This window comes from Anabas testudineus, chromosome 21 (genome assembly GCF_900324465.2).
Source record: "Anabas testudineus chromosome 21, fAnaTes1.2, whole genome shotgun sequence".
Classification (NCBI taxonomy): Eukaryota; Metazoa; Chordata; class Actinopteri; order Anabantiformes; family Anabantidae; genus Anabas; species Anabas testudineus.
In genome coordinates this window covers 23,510,614-23,532,130 of record NC_046629.1, presented here as the reverse complement: position 1 = coordinate 23,532,130, position 21,517 = coordinate 23,510,614, and the positions used below count along the sequence as shown (strand labels likewise).

Below are 21,517 nucleotides of genomic sequence, written 5' to 3'. Positions count from 1 at the left end.
GCGGAACTGTATTTATGCCTTCAGAGCACTGGTGCACTCTAGTTTTTATATTCATAAGATTAGCATATATGAAAATTGTGCCCTTTCCTAAAATGACACGTCACACTAGATATATACTGAATGTGCAACAATATTATGTGACTGCAGTTTTAACAGGCACAAGTTCACTGCTGACAAACTGTGTCAGTACACAATTTAATTAGTGTTAGTGATCAGACACAGGATTGTGTCAAGAGAGTAATTCCCGAGCATCTCCCATTCATTACTTTTGCTGCTTATGCAGTTCTAGTTCTTTATGTTGATGTCCTCATCAGCTCTCACTGACGCTTTTGATCAGGAACCCATCTGTTTGCAGGCAGGCTCCTGTAGAGCTCATATCACAGGGGCTATTAAGTCAAGGTGACACTGAGAAAAGCTTTTTATTACTGGTTCATCCGACTAGTTACCACTGTGGGTCAGCTACTCTAGAGGTCAAATGCCCGCTATAAAATCTTCTGAAACCATTTATCGAACTCCGTGTACACCACGACACATAACCAGGGGCAGAGGATAGTGCATGAAATGTGCAGTTACAAACGCTCCCTCTAAACATTTGTAACTGTGGAACGAGGATGTTTTTGTCTGCATTTTACTTTTAGCCACATAGAAATGATGTGTCTACAATCTAGCCACAGGGGTTGCAAGCCAGTGACTTCTGTGCCGGTCCCAAGCCCGGATAAATAGAGAGGGTTGCGTCAGGAAGGGCATCCGGCGTAAAAATTGCCAAAATAACCATGCGAATCATTCACAAGACTTTCATACCGGATCGGTCGAGGCCCGGGTTAACAACGACCGCCACCGATGCTGTTAACCTACAGGGTGCCGGTGGAAATTTGACTACTGTTGGTCGAAGAAAGAGGGGAGGCAGAAGGGTTCGTGGTCAGAGAGAGAAGGGAAAAGGCAGGAGCATAGATTTGAGAATAGGGACTCTTAACGTTGGTACGATGACAGGGAAAGGCAGAGAGCTGGCAGACATGATGGAGAGAAGAAAGGTAGATGTTCTGTGTGTGCAGGAGACAAGGTGGAAGGGCAGCAAGGCACGTAGTATCGGAGGAGGATACAAACTGTTCTACCATGGTGTGGATAGGAAGAGAAACGGGGTAGGAGTGATCCTGAAGGGGGAGTTTGTGAACAATGTTCTAGAGGTGAAAGAGTCTCAGACAGGGTGATGAGCATAAAGCTAGAAATTGAAGGGGTGATGATGAATGTAGTCAGTGGGTATGCTCCACAGGTTGGCTGTGAGTTAGAAGAGAAGGAGAGATTCTGGAGTGAGTTTGATGAGGTCATAGAGAGTATCCCCAGAGGAGAGAGAGTTGTTGTTGGAGCAGACTTCAATGGGCATGTTGGTGAGGGCAACAGAGGTGATGAGGAGGTGATGGGCAGGTTTGGTGTGAAGGAAAGGAATCTGGAAGGACAGATGGTGGTGGACTTTGCTAAGAGGATGGAAATGGCTGTAGTCAACACTTACTTCCAGAAGCGAGAGGAACATAGAGTGACATACAGAAGTGGAGGTAGGAGTACGCAGGTGGACTACATCCTATGTAGACGAGGTCATTTGAGAGAGGTTAGTGACTGCAAAGTGGTGGTAGGAGAGAGTGTAGCCAGACAGCACCGCATGGTGGTGTGCAAGATGACTCTGGAGGTCAGGAAGAAGAAAAGAGGGAAGTCAGAGAAGAAGACCAAGTGGTGGAAGCTAAAGAATGAAGAAACTTGTGAGGAATTCAGGCAGAAGTTGAGACAGGTTCTGGGTGGTCAGGATGAGCTTCCAGATGACTGGGAAACCACAGCAGAAGTTATCAGGGAAACAGGTAGGAAGGTGCTAGGTGTGTCATCTGGAAAGAGGAAAGAAGGTAAAGACACTTGGTGGTGGAATGAGGAAGTACAGGAATGCGTCCAGAGGAAGAAGTTAGCTAGAAGGAAGTGGGATGTAGAAAGGACTGAGGAAAGTAGACAGGAGTACAAGGAAGCGCAGCGTAGAGTGAAGAGGGAGGTGGCAAAGGCCAAACAGAAGGCTTACGATGAGCTGTATGACAGGTTAGACACAAAGGAAGGAGAGAAGGACTTGTACAGGCTAGCCAGACAGAGAGATAGAGATGGGAAGGATGTGCAACAGGTGAGGGTGATTAAGGACAGAGATGGAAAGGTGCTAACAACCCAGGAGAGTGTGCAGAAAAGATGGAAGGAGTATTTTGAGGATCTGATGAATGAGGAAAATGACAGGGAAAGAAGGGAGGAAGATGTGGATGTTGTGGAGCAGGAAATAACAGAGATTGGAAAGGATGAGGTTAGGAAGGCTCTGAAAAGGATGAAGAGTGGAAAGGCTGTTGGTCCTGATGACATACCTGTGGAGGTGTGGAAGTGCTTAGGAGAGACAGCAGTGGAGTTTTTAACCAGTTTGTTCAATAGGATTCTAGAGAGTGAGAAGATGCCTGAGGAATGGAGGAGAAGTGTTCTGGTTCCGATCTTTAAGAACAAGGGTGACACGCAGAACTGCAGCAACTATAGAGGAATAAAGTTGATGAGCCACACAATGAAGCTGTGGGAAAGAATAGTGGAAGCCAGGCTTAGGAAGAAGGTGGAGATTTGTGAGCAGCAGTATGGTTTCATGCCCCATAAGAGCACCACTGATGCCATTTTTGCTTTGAGAATGTTGATGGAAAAGTACAGAGATGGTCAGAAGGAGCTGCATTGTGTCTTTGTAGATTTAGAGAAGGCGTACGACAGGGTGCCGAGAGAGGAGCTGTGGTACTGTATGAGGTCGTCGGGAGTGGCAGAGAAGTACGTCAGAGTAGTTCAGGACATGTATGAGAGAAGTATGACGGTGGTGAGATGTGCTGTAGGTCAGACAGAGGAGTTCAAGGTGGAGGTGGGACTACACCAAGGATCAGCTTTGAGTCCCTTCTTGTTTGCTATGCTGATGGACAGGCTGACAGATGAGGTCAGACAGGAATCTCCCTGGACAATGATGTTTGCGGATGACATTGTGATTTGCAGTGAGAGTAGAGAGCAGGTAGAGGAACAGCTGGAGAGGTGGAGGTTTGCTCTGGAAAGAAGAGGCATGAAGGTCAGTCGTAGTAAGACAGAATACATGTGTCTGAACGAGAGGGATCCAGGTAGAAGCGTTAGGTTACAGGGGGCTGAGGTGAAGAAGGTACAGGAGTTTAAGTACTTGGGGTCAACAGTTCAGTGTGATGGAGAGTGTGGAAAAGAGGTGAAGAGGCGAGTGCAGGCAGGTTGGAGCGGGTGGAGGAAAGTGTCAGGAGTGTTGTGTGACAAAAGAGTGTCAGCAAGACTCAAAGGAAAGGTGTACAAGACAGTGGTGAGACCAGCTCTGCTCTATGGGTTAGAGACGGTAGCAGTGAGAAAGAGACAAGAGGCTGAGATGGAGGTAGCAGAGATGAAGATGTTGAGGTTCTCCTTAGGAGTGACCAGGTTAGACAGAATAAGGAACGAGTACATCAGAGGGACGGCTCACGTTGCCTGTGTTAGCGACAAAGTCAGAGAGGCCAGACTGAGGTGGTTTGGACATGTTCAGAGGAGGGATAGTGAGTATATTGGTAGAAGGATGTTGGAGATGGAGCTGCCAGGTAGGAGGACAAGAGGACGACCAAAGAGGAGATATATGGATGTCTTAACAGAGGACATGAGGTTGGCTAGTGTTAGGGTAGAAGATGTTCATGATAGAGTTAGGTGGAGAAGGATGATTCGCTGTGGCCACCCCTGATGGGAAAAGCCGAAAGAGAAGAAGAAGAAGAGAAATGATGTGTCTACATATCAACAGTCAGCAGAGAGAATTTGAGGAGCCTCAGATCCACAAGGTTTGTCAGTATCACCAATATACCAATATAAACACTGAGTATCTTAGCTCTCGATGTAGGTGCCCACTTGTTTTTTGAAAAAAAAGAAATGACATTTTGTTTCTCTAATTGATGATCAAGTGTTATCGCTGCAGTTGCGTCACCCAGAACTAGAATTTATGACTCTGGCCAAAAGACTGTGCGAGGCAAAGGAGCATTTGAGATGTTTTTTGCTGATCCTAACTGACAGGAGAGAACTTAATCTTTAATGATGTCTATTACATATAAGGCAGAGCTGAGAGGGAAAGTTGAGTACCCCCTCCCTCCACGTTCCATTGCTGTATTTCTGAGGTCAGGTCATTGTTTGTAATAGTTGAGCTCCTTTTTTATGTGGTGCTTGTTTCAAAACATGGCAATAAAATGAAGCCTGTTAGACTACCTATTCTTTCAAACACACGCAGATATTTCTCTATCTTTCTCCAGTGAGCTGCCTTAATAGGGAAGGCAAAACATGGAACAGTAAACATCAACTTATCAATTTAGACACTTCAAGGTCTGAAAGCTTTTTTTTTCTGTTTGTGATGCTCACTTCTCTGTGTGGGAGCTTTCAGAATTAGAAACTTGATCTACAGAATAAGCAGATGATACAGTCCTGTTCTGTGCCTCCTGTATCTTGCCTGCTTGAACATCCTGAGTCGACTTGACTGATGCCAGGTAATCCCTCCAGAGTTTTAGAACTAATCTGACGCTGATATGCTGCCCATCTGCTTCCATATGTGAGAAAAATCAGAAATGATTGTAGTTGCAATCAGCTTTTTTTTTATTTATTTTTTATTCAATTCATGCACATTGACTGTAGGAGTTTAAATTAGGAAAGGAGCCACAGCCTAATAGATAATGATTTCATTTCACTTTATTATTTTTCACTTTAGATCCAGGCTGAATCACACGAGACAGACACAACGCTTGGTGTGTTACATTTCCCTCCTCCGGCCAGCTGAGGCAGTGTCCCCAGATGTCTCTGTATTTTTGTTTTTCCTCTTTGTTTCCCATCACTTCTGGGGACATGTCTCGGCTGGTCTGAGTGGCAGCAGGTGTGTGTTTTTTAGCAGGTGTCTTGTGTCTGTCATTACTGTGTCTTGTATTTAAGTTGGTGTCTGTCTGTCGATCATTTGCTAGTGTGTCAATCGTCGTACCTGTGCATATCCTGATTCCTCCATTTACCTTTTCCCCGACCTCTGGCTTTTCATCCACGGTTTGTGAGTTTGCGTACTGTTAGTTTGTCAGTGTAGCTGTACTTGTTCTGTTTGTTCCAGCATTTAGCTGCGTTTTTTGTTCATGTTAGTTCCAGCTTCGGCTGCCTGGTTTCGTTTGTTAGTCCCAGCGTTTGCTGTTGTTTTTTTTGTTAGCTCCAGCTTCGGCTGCGTTTTGGGTTGCTTTTTACTTTGTTCTTTTCCAGCTTTTGGCTGTGATTTTGATTTCCAGTTTGAATTGCGATTACTGCGGGTTTCTTTTCTAGTGAGTATCTAGTTTTGCCTGCCTTTTGCAGAGTTCCTGAGTTTTCCTCCTTTTGAGGGTTTTGTTCTTTTGTTCACATTGCATTACGTCTGTTCTGTATTTTTGATTACGTATTTTGTCAATAAACTTATTGGGAAATTCCACTCTGTTTGTTGTCTCTCTGCTTCTGGGTCCGCTCGTTAGCCTGTTCGTAACATGGTGCTAGTTGTTCATACCAAAGTCTTCAGTTTTACTTAACACTTGACTTTGGCACTTGAAATGACTTTCCTTTCATACAGCATGTCTTATTAGAAATGTTGACAACAAGCCATGTGTGGTCTGCAGAGTGCAAAAGAAAAGGCCAACTCCTACCAAACCTGTTCTGTCTGGAAGTCTAAGCTGTCCTCAACTGTTCACAAATAGATTCAATTCACAAGTAAAATTAAAAATGTCCTTACACATTTTTTAAAGTAATGTGTTTGTCCATAAATAGGTAGGTCAGGTAAAACATGGCCTGGTATATGAGGAGAAACTCATATATTGTTTTTCCTATGCTTAATCTGGTACTACTAACTTGGTAATAATAGTTCTTAGCCAAAAGTAAAATTCCCTTTGGACCTGTATGTTTGTCTGTATGCTCTATTTTATTCATTTACATCATTCCTTTACTGAATAGCAGTTCTATGTGCACTTGACTCCGGCAAGGTTTAAAATAGGTCGATGGATATGTAGCTATTTACGTCAACTTACAGCACTAAATGGAAGCTGGTGAAGATAAAAAGCAATTAAGAACAGAACTCATCACATGCTTTTATAATGTCAGTCTAAGTTTGTGTGAGGGTGTAGTCATCCTTCCTGTAACGTATTTTATTTAAGAAAACGGGAATTTGTCTCACAAGGTGCCTCCTTTGTTACACTTTGTTCTGTCTTAACTGCCACCTACTCATACGTGAGTTATTTAGCTTCAGCTTTTTAATGTTTTATCACTCAGTCCTCTATGAAGTGTTAACTGTGCTTTTTGTTTCCACGTATGCATGCTTGTTAAAATTTTGTGTGCCATGGCAAGCCCAAACACTCGCTTCCCTCACCCACTAATTAGGCTTTACTGGAGTATGCCTTACCATTCACCAGATTTGGTGTTGACTCATAGTACAGTATCAATTGGAAGGCCATTCACCACCCTTGAGGCCATTGCTCTCTCTTGACTGCTGTAGTTCAAATATCTAAAACTCAGCTGAACTGAGGTTTTAGTTAGAGAGTTATGGACCCTTTTACATGGAAGATGTATGTCCTAATATGGTGTTTACATGCGCTTCTAGCAGACGTTAAGCATCTTGTTCTTCCCATCTCCTCTATGTGTCATTTCTCTAACACTGTGACTAACCAGATGTGTTGAAATGTGATGTTTAAACACTATCTGGGCAAATCATACACGTTCAGAGCTGACTGTAAAAGGGGAAGTATAAACACACTGATCGCACTTACTACCTAGCAGTGTTAAAGCTTTAAAAACCTCATAATTCAAGACTCTGTTGAGGACCATGTTTCACTTGTACTCTCTCCATTCAGAAAGCACAGCATATCTAATGTGAGCACATAACTCTTCTATCCTCAAATAGAACAATTTCTGAATGTTTTTACGTTCAGGGAACATGAGTAATGTTATATAGATCGTCATCGCTGATCGCAACAAAAACTGCAAGCATGTGTTTTTTAGCAGCTGTTAGCATTAAACCCACATAAAATCAAGTTTGTCATGGGACTATAGCTAACACCATGCAAACAAAACCAGACACGACGGGTGCCAGGCTTATTTAGGTTATACAAAACCAGAGATACGGGGCCATGATTAATTACCATTCAAGATTAAATTCAAGATTCAGAGAACTATTATTTCCAGAGGGACATGGCTTTGTCTTGTTACAACTGCTCTCTGCTGAAAATAAGTACTTTAACATTACGATGAAGATCTACATGAACTGACTTAATTCTGCTCTGTGGCTAAACTGTGATGTGATTGATACCTAAATATATATCTGCAGTTGATGATCAGACAAAGCAGACAAAACCCTGCTGCTGATGTATTGACCAGGCTCTACTAATTAACCTAGACATTGCCCTTGCCATAACATTTGACAAAATGTTGGACTTTACTTCATGATCAATCAACATAGGTTTTTTGCCCCCACAAATCAATGCACTGACGTTTGTATTTGCACTTCAGACCTTTGACATGTTAACATAGTTTTTCTAGAATAGTGATCTGCCTGAATGGAGTACTGTACTGTAGTGTCAGTGGAAAGACCACAATAGATGAAATATTAATCTCAGTGATTTGGGCTGAGATCTGACTCATGCCCACAGCTCAGTGACTCTTATATTATTAATTTTCCCTCCACTCTTTTGTAGTCTGTGGGCATCTAAGAGGAGCATAGACAATGATGACAGCTTTTATGATTTATGAGGCCAGTGTTTGATCGCTGTATGGCAGTGATAAATGGGATTGTAGTTATTCAGCCAATGAGCTGGTCCTTGTGTGTTTGTGTGTGTGTGTGTGTGTGTGTGCGTGTGCGGCCACCTTTGTAGCTAGACATGACCCTTTCAGTTTAGCCATCAAACGCTTCAAGACAAAAGCTTTTGATTGATTTCTCACTGACAGTTATATGCCCTCTGTCATCGCTGAGTTGGTTATTGCCTGGTGATTGATTATTTTTATGCTGAACAATGAATCTGGGAGGCATGGCCGAACATCTCTGAACACAAGATGGGCACGATTTGTGTCCTTAAAAAAACATATCTATAAAAAATATATATATTATGATATGTAAATTCCTGTTGTTGCTAATATATCTATTGTTTTCTCCTGTTTTCTCTGTTCTGAATGAGTGAATGAGCTCATATCTTGTGTTGTCAAATGTTGTCAGCTTATTTTGACACAAAATTGTAAGCAAACCAAAATGCATCATGCCTTACTGGTTAAAGACTGAAACGAAATACACCATTTAAAAATGGGGACCCTGGAGTCCTTAAGAGTTCTGTGACATTTTTGATTAAAAGTCAGAAAGGATAATCCATCAAAGTCCACTTCCAACTCCATCTTTAGCATGGGAGCATGGGATCCAGATATTAGTGGTTTTGGGACGTGTTCCAATGTTACATGGTGGCTAAATTTGAACCACATAGGTTAGAATTTCAAATTTATCGTTTAATCCAGACACATGTCAAAGTTATCTCGTATTATTGTAACCAAAACATGGAGCCCACCACAGCACATTTATTATATTAACAAGTTGCAAATGTAATTTAGTGAAAAGTGGAAAGATTTCAATATAGGGAACTTAAATACCATTCATATTCTATTAACTACAACTAGAAGAAGCTAATTGAAAATCAGTGAAAACCTCTGTTCAGAAGTGCAGAGCTTTTTAGACAACAAAGACACAGAGGGTTTGATTCAGTAATTATAATTCATCATCAAGGCTGCAATATTTCATGCCACCACCACATTTCCAGTATGAGAACTAAGGAATGGAAACGAGCCCAGCTACGCATTCTCTGGCACTTTTCACACAACTTTATTTTGCTTTAGTTTTGTTGGAAATAGCATTGGTGTAGTAGTTGGAGGTAGTTTTGTAGTATTAAATGAACATATTGGTTGTGCTACAGACTAGAAAGGGCAATGCTGTGTAACTGTAGGTTTTGTGGATAGTTCCTGTCTGAGTGTGCAATTCACCGACAGAAATGTATGCATTTACACTCAGGGTGCTATATTGTACATTGTCAGATTGAATGGTCATTTCACTGTGTCACAGTCCCACAGCTGGGGAACATCTCATGGTTAGTGTTGCTAGACATAAATAATTGCCAAACATATATAATAGCAACAACTGCTGCTTGGCTCAGTTGTGTGTTTTTCCTCTGGGGGCTCAGTCACTTGCGGTTTCATTTACAGGTTACATTATAGTCACAGCATTTTATTTTTTCAAGACAACACTGTATCATGATTATTAAAAACTGAGTGAAATTGTTCTTCTGCGTTTTTATATTTGACACGTTATCTTACTGAATGCGTTTTAATGAAACCTATGTTTAATTAAACAATGATAGCTGTCTCTGGCCTGGCATTTCACCAATTATCCACCAATTTAACCAATTAACCCGAGGGTGTTCTGCATTCTCCATGGCTGACTGGGCTTTTGAAAGCACTTGGAGGAATGTGTTGTATAATTGCATGTTGGAATTGACAGAAACCTACAGCCATATTAGGCAAATAGTTAGAAACATCCTTTTACGCTGTGTATGCACTTTCTCAGCATCTCCCTTCATATAATTATACACTCTCGCATCATTGACTGGCTTAGTGAAAGATTTCTTTTCTTCACATGTTCCTCTGTAGCTGTTAGTGTGTCTGATTTGAGGACATCAAAGCTGATTGACCTTACTCACCTGGACTTTCCCTCGTGGTATTGAGACTGCCACTGCTGATTTTGGTACATTTAATGCTAGTTCGAAGAGTTTTCTAATTACAGGCGAGATGTTTATATTAATTGTAGAGCCAGAATCACCAAAGTCAGTAGTATAAGATTACAAGCAGCTTATGTACTGTATATTGTATTGAACTTGCACCGGACCCAAAATGAAACAGAAGTCTCAAATGTTTCTATGCAGAAGACACATTTCTGTTTGGCTAAATCTTATTTAGTTTCACACTGCTTTCAGCAAAAATGTTATGGTAGGGGATGAAAATGACAGCACATATGGTAAATCAACCACAATAATGACAATAAACAAAAATGTGGCAGCTAGGGAATGACTAAATGCTCATGACTCAGACAAAAGGGGCTCTGTTTCACAGATTTCCAAGTTCAGATACTGAAGGATGCAGCATTTGGGGTAAACAGTCTAAAAATAAACTCTACCTTGGCAATGGCAGGAGCTTCCTCTGCCATTTGTCTCTGCAGATAACACATGGAAAACATGCTAAACAGAATATTGGTAGAAGTTTGTAAGATGGATATGTTTTATTTTTTTTTCTTTTGAAGCTAATTAATAATAGTTAGCGCTGACATTTTCAGTGTCGTATCTCTATTTGATCTTGTACTGCTCTGGTGAAGAGGAAGTGTGCCTTATGAGCATCTGAGGTAAGAAGTCATGACTCTAGCTGTGCCTGGCAGCTCCTATAGGGGTTGAAGGAAAACACATTTTGCTATGAAAAATGGGTGACATTCCCCTTTAAGCTAGTGAATCATCAACACTCACTGCTGAATCACTGAGTTCCCATTCATGGGTAGCAAAATATAGCTGAGTGGAGTACTGCACTCAATTACAGAAGAGTAATTCAGTACCACAATGGATTGGATGTAGAAAATCTTCCCTCCCCAGCTGGTGACTCTGATATCATGCAGCAAATTACACTGTTAAAAAATGCACACCTACACAAATACACACTGACACATAGGCAGAGGCAAACACTTAAGCACACTGAACAAGGAATGCTTTCTTTGCCATGTGAATGAATAGCTACGGCTGAATGGATGAGTGTGTCCTCCGTCTCAGTGAGGTCGACAGCCCAGGGAAGATTAGGAGGAAGCACATCAAATGAATGAGAAAGGAAGAAATAAGAGAGGAGAGGGAGGGAAAGCTGGTGGCTCAGGAAAACCCGCCGCATTACACTTGCTTTAAGGGAATTATCTCTACAGGGTCTGAGAGTGGACATGAACACACATGCATGAAATATCTTCCGGCCTAAGCCTCTCATTAAATCTGCATCAATCTGATCAAGCTTTACCCATGTGTAGTTGATGCTGGTAATTCTTGTTTTTCTTTTCTTAACTAACCATGGTCTTGCCTTTGGCGTGTCTCGTGGGTGGTCTGCATGCATAGGTTAAAATCTTTACCATCTAACATGTGGAACTCATGATTGTTATTGTTTTGGGGCCGAACACCTTCAGACTGTTGCAAAGTCACTTTACGGCTGTTATTGTTGACAGAGGGTCTGTTGTTGACTAGATGCAGGAATCCTACTCGAGAGAGTCTGTGCTACTAACTGGTGGCCAGTGCGGTTGGCGAGAAAAGCAAGGGTGGGGTTCAGTTGTAAAAGGAAGCTGTTTGAAAATAGTCAGTCTCACAGACATTCACACAGCCAGGCCACAACACAGCTCTCTGCTCTTGCTCCCTTACTGGTTTCCATATGTTCAGTTGGCACCATGTTTAACACTGTTACTCAGCTCTCAGTTTTACACATACATACAGTATATAATATAATTTCCCTCTCAGTGGCTGAACAAATGGTAAATGATGAGAATAATCAGTCACTTGATTGAGCACAGTCACACATGTTTTTTTTATGCAAAAAGGTTCAAATTTCTTATTTAAAATTTGGCAAATTATTATCTGACAGTATAATATTTATAATGTAAAAGTATATACAGTATATTATGTTCTTTCACTGGTTTTATTACTTTATTACTTTTATTACTTTAGTACTAGTGTTTGCATCTGCTTCCCAATAGTGACCAAATATCAGTCAATGATGAATGCACTGTATGCTGTTCAATAACAAAAGCCAGCAGCCATCCTGAACTGCTGTTATTCTAGTGGCTCTGGTTGGCTAGTGTCAGAATTGTCTTTTTTTTTCTCCCACCGGGGAAAAAATTAGAATCCACACCCAAACATAAATTAACAGCACAACATAAACTCAAAAAGTCCATATTTCTCTAATTATCCTGAGTGGAGCTTCCTCATATTTGTTTCATCAGCATGTTCTTCTGTCTGAATAAATCTCATAAACAACTGTCATTTGTTTGGTTATTGTTTCCAGGAGAAACTCTAATCTACACCAACTGTCTGTTGTGTCAGTTGGGTTGATCCTCATGGGAATATGGTTGTAATGATACTGTAATTTTTTACTTTGGTTGTGTAATTTCAAATGATGCGGTTTATTTTAGCTTTACTTAATTGTCTAAAAATGTCCATATGTGCTCAGATCTGAGCTGAGATAGCTTACATTATGAAAATTGAAGAGATAATAGATTAGTCATTGTTTGTGCAGAAAGTTTCAGACCTGCTGGTGTCAGATTGTCCACATTGGAAACAAAAACAGGACTGAACTCTACTTATATCTGTGCATTTGTGCTGACCTGTAACTTTAGTGGACAGTTCAAAACTGGCATTGGCATTTGGCAGCCACCCAAAGTTAAGCTTTTAGATAAAGCATTGGCCTTAAAAGTTAAGTGTGTGCTTTTGTGATTTAGTGTATTCAAGGCAGCAAATAAATATACTGTACAAAGCCTGCAGGATTTAAAGTTCCACATCAGATGTTGCAGCGTTTGGGCACATAAATTAGTGTTTTGATGCACAGATTCTTACAGAACTATCCATACACAAAAAATGGAGGAAAAGAGGCAGTAAATGAAGAGAGAGACAAAGGTGAACTTTAACAACTTTAATGGGATGGTATACAGGCATGTGTATGACAATATTCACAGTCTACTGCCAACACTGGTGATGGAATACATCTCCACCATCATTCTCTGGCCGTCATAGTGCGGAGAACTGCTCCTCTCTCTCAGTTCTGTGGATAAGATGTTTTTGATTCAATTTCTGAGGTTACCTAACCTGTCCAGCACAAAGTACACGCAGCAAATGCCGAGCTAGAGGTACGCAGTTCCCTGCTGTCACACCTCATTATAAAAACAGTTTGATGGGTTGTCATAGTCGCATGAGTGATGCACACTCTGGAGGATGGTGTCGGGGAAAAAGTGATGACTCTGAATGAAATGTGTCCAAATAAAAGTAGTTCTCAAGGGATTTCAAGCTTTCATCAGTTGGTGTTTGAATAGTATGGAATGAATGGCTGAATGAAAACTTGAAATGTAGGTTCAGGTGAATCATCGAGTCATAGACGTGGATGCAAATATCCAAAGTTCCCCTGTACTGTAAGCACATCATTGTCATGTTATTGACTTTTCCTCGTGACGTTAGTGTTTGCTCAGACGGTAATTTTTGAGCCCAGAGTTGAAGCTGATAGTTCAATTTTTTACTTTTAATTGAGAACAGGACCTCATTTGTCTGGGTTACAGTACATGTGGCACCAGTGCAGGAAGAGCGAGTACTAAACCCTCCAGGCCACAGAGGATGTTGGCTAGTTGAACCATCTGTTGTGCACGAAATGAGCTCCATGCCGATCAGTAGCTGCTCTGCTTTATACTTTGTGTCTGAACCAATTTTAGTGGTTAAATATATAAATGAAAGTATATGTTGTAAAGGCGATCACTTTATACAAGCCTTGGCTGTTGTTCTCAAACAAAAATAAATAGATAAATACAAAAAAACAGAGGTAAATACAGACTTTTACATCTATGACAACTTGAATCCATGTTTAAAATTGAAACTTCATCTACAACATATTGGGACTCCTGTTTGAGTTCTTTGTAGATCCTATTTTGGCAGCAATTAAAGGTTCGAGTCTTCAAATGAGAGCGACCTCTTTCAGCTCAGCCGCTCTCTTTGCTCCCTCTCTAATGAGTAGCTGTGACTTATAATCTATACTGTGTACTAAACCCGGAGGGTTAATCAGCTTGATCGTGTGACTGTGCATTTGTGTGGGTGTACAGTATGTGTAGCTCATGCCAGACTGAGTTACTGTATGTTAAGTTGCTCTCAGACAGAATTTCACTTGGTGGGGTGAGAATTATTTAGGACGTCTGCGTGTTTCCCTCTGGTGAATGGCAGTAAGCCTTTTGTAGTAATGTAAAGAGATGTTTTTTAACATCGAGCTATGTCGCTGTACAGCCTTCTACCTTCACAGTGACATAGTGTGTTAGACAAAAATACACGACACATGGGTTGTTTCTTTTGTAATATTTTTGTGTGTTAAATAAAATGGCCCTCTCAAAATGATTAAATGATGATTCCCAGTGTAGACAGAATGTACAAAAACTGGTTTTGTACATATAATGCAGTGAAAGTGATAACACCACGGTAAATGATTTGTTCCTCTTTGAGATTAGTCAGGAAACAACAGGAAGCATCTTTATTATACAACAAAGTGCGAATGGTTTCTGGTTTTGGCAATGAACACATTTCTTATTGTTCAACTAAACTTTTAACTATTGTCCAAAAATATTGTTTATGTCTTCTTTTGACATGTAGTCACGGACGGGCTGAAACTGAACCCACTGGAGCTCCTTGTGGGGTTTGGCTTGCCAGACATGCACTGGCAAGATGCACAAAGCTGTCAACAGAGGTGTCAAAGAAGTTGAAAGATTTTTTTTTATGAGCCAGCAAGAAAAAACAGATGGCATGTTGAAAATGAAGGAGGCATTGAACATACATTATGTGGTCTGTACACATGGCATGTTAAAAAACACACGCTTGCATTGTGCACAGCCTATTTTCCCTAAGTTTACCTTGGCCTTGGGTTCATTCTAGAAAACAAACCTTGCTTTAATGCTTTGTTGTCGGTTCATTTTGATTCTCGCTTGACACATCAAGTTTAATTCAGATGTTGCATCAGTGTTACGTTCGTATCACATTTTGACATTAACGGGGCAGCTTTGATCACATGCCTTTAATTCAAATAAGTTGTATCCTGCTACATTTCTCATGAAAAAACAAAGATTTGACCATCACAGCCTTCTGTTCTCGAATTGACTAGATGTTAATTTCTTAGATATCTTTGCAGCAGCACTTTGTTCAAGTGAGAGTGAGTCATTCAGTCTTCCCCCACAAACTTTCCCAGTATGTGACTTCAATCTTAATCCCCAACTTCAGTTTTCAGAAGTGAAGGGCCTTTGGCAGCCAGCAGACACAAAAAGCAATCAGCTGTCACACCATCTGCATAATCATCTTTAGCTATGCTGACGTTTATTGCCATCATCTGTCACCATCACAGCCTGTCACTTTCACCTGTGATCATACACAAAAGGAAATTTGAGATAAGGTCAGAAATTTAGATGAATCAAGATTCTGAAGGAAGTATGACATGTCAAATTTACCAGCATTTCTCAGAGAGTTGATGGCAGAACAAACTGGAACAGAGACGTAATATGGTAGAAAGATGACGATCAAATATCTCGGACCAGTGAAATAGTGTTTGTATAGTGTATTGGCTCTGGATGTAGAGGATGCTGGGGGAGGGGCCAAGTCCCACCAGGTCAGTGGAAATGTATTTTATGTGTTGAAGGTAGTTATATGGTCTGTGGTTGAAGAAAGCCTAACCAAACAAGCAGAGAAAATTGGACACAAAAATGGAAGCAATGTCAATCCTTTTATACCCTGTGGTACTCGGGCCTTTTTTTTTTTAAGTTCAGGTTAGTGTGGATGATAAAAATCTCCAGGAGCAGCTTGGACAGGTAATGAGTATAGGAGAATCTAGACAGCTAGACAAACTCTTAATACATCTTTTGGTTTTTATTAGTTCAGTTTTTCTGTGCTTGCTGTCTGTTTGCCATGTGTGTGGCAATAATTAGCGCTCCTTGTGAGTGTGTGTGATTGTCCTATTGGACTTTATTAGATTAGTGGTTTTGGTGTGTTGGTAGTTTTATTGTTTCCCTGACCCAGTATTTCTGTGTGCATTTAATTGGTATTGTTGTCTTGTCTTGGCCATGACTAGAATACTTGGTAAAGAAAGATGCATGCTTTGCAGACTTTACAGAACCATTTCTTGCAAATTATCTTGAATATCTCTGCGGCTTTTATAGCTCTTGTGTTTTTATTTTGACATGAAATCTCTGTTTTGCAGAAGCAGACACCATTGTTGGGTTCTAGCCTTATGTCAGACATGCGAGTGAACTTTTTCTCACTCTCTGGAATCAGGGTTAATTGCACTGTGTTGACATTTGGGATTAGCTTAGGGGAGACTCCATTACCAGCAGTTGAAAACCTGTTCCGTCTTCACGTTTCACAAATTACTGTAAGGCGCTCCATGATGGGCAAGGCTCATTTAAGAATCAGCAGCCTAAGCATTTTGTTCTTGACTAAACTGCTTACCAGTTGTTGTCTTTTAATTTATCGCGATTGACATCTGCCACCGTGTTTGGCTGCTCATGTGGAACAGCAGTGGTTGTTACTCAGAATGCAGAGTCTGGGAAAAAGAAAAACACTGAATCAGGACCTGTTTCAATAAGGTTTGCAGCTGCAGTAGATTTTGTCACAGACGTAGCATCTTAGTGGAAATGAGTCAGGATGAACCACATAATGCACATAATGCTTTACAACTGCTGGGAGGCTGCTTGGGTCATTTCTGGGATACAAAAATGTCATTTCCTCTCCATTTCAGCACAGTAGTTCGACTTGATGCAGTGATATACTGAGATTTCACTTTCTTACAAGATTGCGTTTCATTACACACGTCGTATAGTTGAAGAATAAGCATCCTTCAGCCTCTACTATTGTCATTAGCTCTCCAATTTTTTTTCTTCTGGCATAGATGGTGGAGGAGGCATGACAGCATCCTCGGGGCACACAGCGGTGATGGTTGAATGTTCTTAAAGTCAAATTGATGCATTCACTGTCACTAAATTTGCAGCACCGTACAGTTGTGCCCTTAGAGACAAGGCAGACTAAGTACTAGTGTAGCCTGTCCTCCTCCTCTAGTGTTGCATTACTTGGTCACAAGACACAAGAGGGAGAAAGCACAAGGTGAGTCATAGCAACTCCCAGCTGGCTTATGTAACAAATCTTGCACAGTATTAACAAAACCCAACCAAAGCTTATGCACATTCAGTGTGTCGATGCTCCTTTTTCATTGCTGACTTCTTGTTATTCTTAACAAAACTGCATTTAGCTTGCATATTCCTACTGCTACATGTTATATACTGCGAAGCTAGGAATTGCAGTTAAACTGTGCCATAAGATTCATTGTTTATTGGTGTTTTGGTTTTGCAGATGAAATCAGAGGCCAATAATATAGAGCTGTCACTTTTATCATATACACACAAACACAGGTTAGATATTAGTGTAAATCTAGAGTTCAAATTTTAATTGCAAAAAATATGGAAATTGAGGCTAAATCTGAGGAAGGTGACTCCTCTGCAACCAAATTCTCATGGCAGCTCGAAGAGGTGTCGAGCACCTTGGTGGATGACTTGAATGCAGATGATGGACTCACACACACACACACACATGAACAGGGCATGTGAGGATGCAGATGGAGAGTGTATTTTTTCCAACCAAGCTGCCCATATGGGCATGCTTGATACCATATGGTCTGCAACAATCAGCCCACAAGCCTTTAATTTAAGGGACAGGCCAACTCTTTTAGGTGTTTAAGGTGGTACAGTAAGTTCAAGATTAAAGAATCGAATTTATATAAGGGACATCGTGAAGTTTTACAATTTGTATATATATATATATATATATATATATATATATATATATATATATATATATATATATATATAGATTTGAATTATAGACACCTCATCTCAATATCAGGAACTGTATCAAAATTGAACATGCTGCTGATGCAACTCTTGCGTCTTTGGACCTTTTTGTGTTTGTCACTGCTGAAGAGCAGGTTGACACAAGTAACTTGATTTTAATTGATTTAGAGGCATGCCACTTAGGTTCAGTTCATGCTGAACCTGCCGGTGTCACCTCCATTTGTTTGTTTTCAAGATATACATCTGTCCTTGTGCCTGTAAGAGAGGAATCACAGTCACTAATGCGACTGGACAATGGGTCAGCATCTGCTCCCCTTTCTCATGCTTCTGTGGATGTCTAGGCTGTTGGCTGCCACTCTGCTTAAGTGCTGCTGTATTGTGGTATGGCTGCGGCTGGTGTTGGTTAGAGTCAAACTTCTTGTGGCAGGGCGAGGAGGGTGTTGGCCAGCAGTTCCTGCTTATTCTGTGGTGATCTGTGACGCCCTGCTGACTGAAGAAATTCTTGGCTTTATTTCTTTTAACTGCTTCTTCTGGTTGAATGTGCAGCTTCTTCACAAAAAGGTCACATCCTAAGATCTGCTCCACCGTGTGTGTGACAATAGTCAAGCCTTATTTTACCAAAACAGTTAAAAGCATGGCATCCCCATCAACTGGGTATAGATGATTTTATGTAGGATCATTGTAGACCAGACTCTCATTAATCAGTCAACATCAATTTACATGTTTGATGGCTTATTTAAATAAAGAAATCCAATCAACTGAAGTATATTTATTTTAAGAAAATTAGCTTATGCTGAACTAGTCCAGAATACTTATGTCCACAGCTGCATCACATATATATTTACTGATTTATTGTTTTCTGCAGGAGCTGTGTGGCATCTGTGGACTGCAACAGATTGGAACTTAAAGCACCTCGACTATTCAGCAGAACGGTGAGTACAGAACTTTTCACAGTTTCACATTTTCAGGCCTTCACCTTATCCACATTTGAGAGTGCACAGATACCGATTTGTTAAATTGCAAGATGCCTTTTTTTGTTGGGCCAGTTTTGACTAGCAAGCTGCAAAAGGACTCGCACACAACCAGATGTCAATTTCCTGTCTATTACAAAGTCAAATTCTGTAAAACAGCATTGTACCTAAGTTCGAGTGTGCTGACTTAACAGCTGTTTCAGACTTGGACATACTCCAGGGACTGATGGCACAATGAGGAGTCACATTACCAGTCGTTGGGAAATACAGAAGGTTCATGTTCAATACAAGTTCATAAACAGTGGTGTAACTCGATGTCACCTCACGTCAGCCCTTGCATTTAACTTTACGTTGGAGCTTATGCTACATTCAGTTTTTGCTCTTGTCTGTCTTTGTTCTCTGAGGTCTTGGATGAGTACAGCTCATATCTCAGCTCCAGTGTGTCTATTTTGAGAATGGCACAAATATCAGGGGATCCTCGACTCTTCCTCCGTCCCTCTTTGTCTGTCTTTGACTGTCTCCTCCATTTAGCCTCAATTTAGTTGAGAAAAATCCCGCTCTGTTGAGTAAGGATCATTAATTACAGTGCATGGAGATGCACTGATGTGCACTACGTATAATACATACAGTGGCATACTTTTTCTTGTTATTCTTGTTTAATATGTGGTGACTCATTTACATAAGATGGTCAGGTTTATCAATGGGTGTACAGTCTGTAATAGTAAACAGTAAAATCACATTTTAAAAGCCTGTAGCTCTGGAGAATAATCTGGTGATGTCACAGGGATGTGATGTCAGCTTAAGGTTGAAATTTTACAGTCTTTATCTTTAAACTTAATCTTTACTTAAGTGTGTTTAGGCAAAGCCCCAAACTTTATGGAGGGACCGGCAGAAATGCTTCAGGTACCCATTTGGAATTGATGCTGCTGCCTTTTTTTCCTATTCTCATTCAACATGTTGAGTAGCTTGGACCAGTCAGTGTTCATGGATAACCAGGGATAGGGCAGACACACGTGAAGTTATTGGAGTAAGTGGAAACATTTAGTACCCTCCTTCCACTCTCCTTTAATAGTCTTCATTTTCCTGCTGGGTGCTAGAAAAGGAGCACTAGGGGGTCAGAAGATTCTGATCACCACAGGTCCCCACATGGAGTCTGTGCCCATTGGCATTCAGGGGATGCCACCTTGTTGTATTCAAGTGGATTTTTTTCTCTCCTTGGTTAAGACATGACACATATTTTTCATTTGGCAATGTAAGAGTATATTTGTTTGTTCCAACGTCAAACTGCAGAAGAACCTTTGCAAGCAGACATGCAAACCAAATCTGTTGTTAATTTTCTTAATAGTGGCACAGATTTTTTCAGCTGATGTTCTGTCTTCTGTGTGTGCTGACATTTAAGTGTTCATGCCTGTGTGGTTGGAAACACAGATCGTGGCATTGTGCCCTCTGGCTTCCTCCTCACCTCCATTATTCTAATGAATATTAAGTGCAAAGCTAGCAACACTGCCAACACTCATCCAGCTAGAGTGTGATGTGTTGCTGCTGGGTAGTAGAGAAAGATGGGCCTTTGGCGAGCTTGTGGCTCTCCCATTGTTCTGTATTTTTTATAATGCAACCTAGAAAGTTGCTGATGCTCATACTGTAGATTTGTCTTGATCAAGGCACAAGATGTAAAAGTCAAAGTTAGATTGATGTCACATTTGGGTCAGAGAGAGTACCATTTGAAGTACCCAGATCAGCATGACTGATCAAGACAGGAGTAGTAAGAAATCGCTCAACAATTTATGTGTTACTTTAATGCATTTAAGGCATCCACTGTCAAACACCCACCATCATAAAACACAGTCCCCAAAGCACATTTTTTCTTGGTGGCATTGTTGTGGATATATTGATGGCTATGATATATTACATAATACAGTGTCTGGTCTTCACCGAGGAGAAGATGAGAGCTCTATGCAATAGTACAGTAGGACGCCTTATTTAATCATGTTTTTCTTGTTGTTGCTGCAAAGGGTGGCTGCCTCCAATGATTTAATGTTTATACCACCAGGAAATAGGCCAGCCATATTTCATCTATGTCACAAGCAAATAGTTGTTTGTGCATCTAAGCAGTGCACCAGTGAAATGGGAAATGCTGGAAGAGTGATGTGTGGTCCTATAGCTGATCTTAAACTTCAGGATTGTGTGTTGTGGTGTCAGTGTTATGACAAGAGGCGATTTGTTAAGTAGAAAGTGATATTGATCTGTTGATATATAGATGGAGCGTAGAAGATCTGCTATGTGACTGGACCAATCATGATTTGAGTTCTTGGCTTCATTGTTTTGTTTTTTTCCCGCCTGACATGTACAGGCACACACACTCATATTTTGAGCCAAGGTGTGTTAAAAAGTTGCACCAGGAGAGTTTTCTGATTATATATTTAATATATATAATATATATATATTTCAACTAAACCTCTGGTCAGTAATGTGCAAACTGCTGGGCTGACCCACAGTGGTGAAAGACCATTAACAGGGTTTCATTGCCAGGATTTCTTTACATTTTGGCAAATTGGCATCATGAGAAGTGTCCTGAATCACCTATTTATACGTCTTATTGGGAAAATCTCCAAGGATATACGGAGAAACATTGGATTATTATGAGACAAAATATAATGATTCTCAGGTAAGTTCTGCAGTTATAAGGATCGTGATGATTGACATCCGAGACAAAGGTGTCCCTGTATAGTGTAAGAAGCACACAACCTGGAAATATTTGTGTCATGCTTGTGTGTTCAGATATGACAGTTTTATAACTCAGAGAGGGAGTGCACTTTTTGACACAAAT

The 21,517-nt window shown here is 40.7% G+C and overlaps 1 protein-coding gene across 1 annotated transcript in view; it reads left to right on the top strand.

Annotated features, from left to right (window-relative positions):
• The window catches only part of adarb1b (adenosine deaminase RNA specific B1b), a 109,973-nt gene that overhangs the window by 20,819 nt on the left and 67,637 nt on the right, over positions 1-21,517 (top strand). The window contains exon 2 of the mRNA XM_026376288.1: positions 18,585-18,651. The gene's annotated coding sequence lies outside the window, so the exon portion shown is untranslated. The remainder of the gene's footprint in view (positions 1-18,584; positions 18,652-21,517) is intronic.